This window comes from Melanostigma gelatinosum, assembly GCF_949748355.1.
Source record: "Melanostigma gelatinosum genome assembly, chromosome: 4".
Lineage (NCBI taxonomy): Eukaryota > Metazoa > Chordata > Actinopteri > Perciformes > Zoarcidae > Melanostigma > Melanostigma gelatinosum.
Window position 1 is genome coordinate 27,091,807 of NC_136637.1, and position 4,640 is coordinate 27,096,446.

Sequence of the window (4,640 nt, forward strand, 5' to 3'; positions counted from 1 at the left end):
GTTAGCCTACCAATAATGTCTGGAACACTTTTAATGTCTTCAATCTGCAGCGTCAGAAAGAGGAAAGTGAAACAACTGGATTTAATGGGCGAATGAAGACGGCCTTTCTGTTTGGACACGACTCCATTGTTGTACAGTGGGATTAGTGCTGTGGAATGGTACATAATACTGAATTCATCAAGACAACAGGCAAACATGGAGGACGTTTTGGAAGCAGGTGAAATGAGGAGTAGACGCATGTCTCTAATACAAGATCCAAATAAAGACCTCCCTCTGCCCATTGAGGTAAATAGAGAAGAAAGAGAACGGACAGATATTGAGTGTGGTATCAATCTCAAGAAAGCCAAGAAGTCTATTTCCCTAAAATGTTGAATTATCCTTCAAATACCTTTCACAGTTCTTCCTTCCCTCGACTTCCACTTGTGTCTCTCAACATTGTGACACTTCGATATTGTGCCAAACCGCCCCCCCCCCCCCCCCCCCCCCCATCACCCGCACCACAGGCTGGAAAATATGTCCCCTTTCTCCGGGACTTTTTTTTCCAATGCATCCTTCACTCCTTTGGGCTTTTGCCTCTCCCTTTGAGTCCCACCCACCAATTCAGCTGCCATCGCTCACCAAACGGTGACACCGGTGCAGCCGCAGGCGAGGGAGGAGAAGCAAACAGGAGAGAGGAGAGAACACTTTAAATATAAATGCAACACTTCAAAGGCAGGTCGAAGCTTTCTGTTTGGTCTTAAAGATATTTAGCCATCCAAAGTAGGAATTCTGTAACCTTAATTAATACACATTTTTTATGTGCAAAGCTATTAAAAGCAGAATGTAACCCTGAGCTGCCAGCACTGCATCCTGGGAAAGAGAGGAAATCATCACTCAACCGTCTGCACTGACGGGACAGCGTCCATCAGGGCTTGATGGACCGGCAGGTTAACCGGGTACGAGCCCACGGAGAGAGCAGGCTCAGCCGGGAAACACGCACTCACACATATCACACCGATCGTTAACCCATCATTGCTTGTGAAATATGAGAAGCGGGTCGGTTTTTTTTCCTGGAGGTAATTACGGACCATGTCTGTAATTTGCCTCAGTTGTTGCTTTGGGACCTCTTATTTGATTCCCGACCCCTCCGTCGGAATGATCAAGTCCCACTACGGCGGTAATGCAGGAGGACTGCTGAGAGCCTCTGGCTGTGTGTGCTGGTGATGAGATGTGTAATTAGCCAAAGCAGCCTGACAAACTGCTGCAGGTGCAGGAGAGATGAAGTGCAACGAGCCAAGAGAGAGAGAGGTCAGGGGAGAGGAGCCGCAGATTCAAGGTGGATCCAGTTTTGTGCAAACATCATTCATTGTTTCATCTCTCTCTCAACGCCAGACCGATATCTGAACCGTCGCTCTCCTTGTATACACTTATACTCTTCCTTTTTGCACGATTCAGGCTATGTGCTCGTTACGTTTGGATCAGCAGCTCTTGGAAAGTATCGAGGATGAATCGCCAGCCGGGCTGCACGGCTGCAGTATGAATGGTCCGGTTTGTTTGCACCGCCAACAGTCCAGGTGGAAGAGGTGGAGGTTAGCATCACCGATCAGGGTAATTAATTGCTTGTGGTGAACACTAGATGGAGGCATCTCACCTCAGAATGGACACTGGTTGGGTGGTAAGGGGCGGAGCCTGAGAGGGTACATAGGAACACACCTGTACCTGTATGCGTTTGATTTTGTTTGGAAGTAAATCTCAGAGACTCCATACTCCTGTCTGTTCGTCTCATTTACACACTTCCACAGTGGTGACCCTAACGTGAGCTGAACAATGTCAGATAGTGAGGGTAACGCAGCTGCTGTCGCTCCTGCCGTGTATGCAGCGACAGTCAAGTTGCCCGAGTTTTGGCAGCATGACCCAGCCCCGTGGTTCCAACATATTGAGGCGCAGTTTCACCTCCGCGGGATCAGGGTGGAGGATACTAAATACTATCATGTGGTGGCGGCGTTGGATTCCTCCACTACTCGCCGGATGATGGGATTGCTGAGAGATCCACCGGCATTGGGGAAATACAACGCTCTCAAAACACAGCTGTTGCGCTTGTTTCAGCTATCGGACGAGGAGCGCGCAGATCGCCTGCTGTCACTCAACGGATTGGGGGACAGCAAACCTACTGAACTAATGGAGAATATGTTGGCACTGCTCGGTTCAGGTGACACCGCCTTTCTTTTTGTCCAACTGTTCCTACGGCAGCTCCCGACGCCGGTGCGCACGGCGTTGGCCACCTCGCCGTTTGTGCGCACCAAGGATTACCGTGGGCTGGCAGAGGAGGCAGACAGGATACTGCTGGCCTCTCGTCAATATGTGGCTGCGGTGTCAGACCCCGAGCGAACTGTGGCTGCTGTGTCGGGCCGGTCGTCCGAGCGCAGGGATCAGGCGCAAAGAGAGGACAGCGGGCTGTGTTATTATCATCGCCGTTTTGGCTCCAAAGCAAAGCGCTGTATTCCACCATGTTGTTATGGCAACCAGGGAAACGCCAGAGCCGGCGCTCGTTAGCGGCTATGAGCGCTGGCGTCATCAATGAGCTGCTGTTTATTGAGGACACGTCTTCTGGTCGGCGTCTGCTGGTGGATTCGGGGGCACAGAGGAGCATCCTACCTGCATCGGCCGTGGACGCTTTGGGAAATGCACATGGACCACCGCTGGATGCGGCTAATGGGACTTCCATTCGTACATTTTGCACCAGGTATGTCAAGGTGTGTTTCAATGGACATCAGTTTGAGTGGGAATTTATTATTGCTTCAGTGTCGGTGCCTATACTGGGCGCGGATTTTCTGTGTGCCCACAGACTGTTAGTGGACGTTGCGAATCGTCGGCTGATTGACTCTGTGTCCTTTGACACATATCCGTGCACACTGGGGGGTCCAGGGCCGCCTGCCCTGGCCAATATGCTTGCCACCGGGGATGCGTACCAGCGTCTCCTCTCTGATTTCCCTGCCCTGACTGTCCCCGCCTTCTCTGCCGCTGTCGCCAAGCATGGTGTGGAACACTACATCACAACTGTTGGGCCGCCAGTTTTTGCACGAGCACGCCGCCTGGACGCTGTTAAACTGGCAATAGCCAAGGAGGAGTTCTCCACAATGGAGCGGCTTGGCATTGTGCGCCGTTCTAATAGTCCCTGGGCATCTCCTCTCCACATGGTCCCCAAGGCGGACGGTAAGTGGCGCCCGTGTGGTGATTTCCGGCGCTTAAATAATATTACCACGCCTGACCGGTACCCGGTTCCACACATCCAGGATTTTTCTGTCCACCTGGCGGGAGCCACTATCTATTCTAAAATAGATTTGGTGCGTGGCTACCACCAGGTGCCGGTCCACCCACTCGATATTCCCAAGACCGCCGTTATCACCCCGTTTGGGCTGTTTGAATTCCTGCGGATGCCATTTGGCCTTAAAGGGGCAGCACAGACTTTTCAGCGGCTTATGGATTCCGTTCTGCGGGGTATGTCGTTTTTGTTCGTTTATCTGGATGACATCCTCGTAGCCAGCACATCGGCAGAGGAGCATCGGAGACATCTCCAGCAATTATTCGAGCGGCTCAACGAGCATGGATTAATTGTGAACCCGGCCAAATGTCAGTTTGGCCTGCCGGCAATGGATTTCCTGGGACATCGTGTCTCCCCCCAGGGGGCTGTTCCTCTACCCGCCAAGGTGGAGGCTATTGTTGTTTTCCCCCGCCCCCTCACCGCTAAGCCTCTCCAGGAGTATCTAGGAATGGTGAACTTTTACAATCGTTTTCTACCCCATGCGGCTCACCTGATGAGTCCCCTGTACGAGGCGTTAAAGGGGAAGAAAGACAGCGAGGACGTGGACTGGTCCCCGGAGCGGGTCCGGGCATTCGAGAACTCCAAGGTGGCTCTGGCCAACGCTGCCATGCTGGCACACCCATCGCCGGCTGCTCCTATAGCTCTCACAACGGATGCCTCCGATTATGCAGTCGGGGCGGTGTGTGAGCAGTGGGTGGCTGGCGCCTGGCAGCCCCTGGCCTTTTTCAGCAAGAAGTTGCGGGACAACGAGAGGAAGTATAGCACGTTTGACAGGGAGCTCCTGGCCCTCTTCCTCGCCATACGTCATTTCAGGTTCCTGCTGGAGGGCCGGGGGTTCACAGTGTTCGTTGATCACAAGCCCCTGACTTTTGCCATGGCCAAGATCACAGAGCCGTGGTCGGGGCGTCAACAGCGCCAACTTTCCGCCATATCGGAGTACACTACGGACATTCAACACGTGGCTGGTAAATACAACCAGGTGGCGGACTGCCTCTCCCGGGCACAGGTCAGCCCTGTGCACCTGGGCATTGATTATGCAGCCATGGCCGCTGACCAGCTCACGGACATGGACCTTCAGGCTTTCAGGACAGCTGTGACGGGACTGCGACTGGAGGATGTGGCGTTTCAGGACAGCGGCGCCATGCTCCTCTGCGACGTTTCCACGGGCCGGCCTCGCCCCATGGTTCCGACTGACTGGCGACGACGGGTGTTCGACACCATGCATGGCCTTTCACACCCGGGGGTGAGGGCGTCGGTGAAGCTGGTGGGGGCCAAGTTCGTCTGGCCAGGCCTAAGAAAGGACATTAGGCAATGGGCAGCCTCCTGTGTGGCGTGTCAG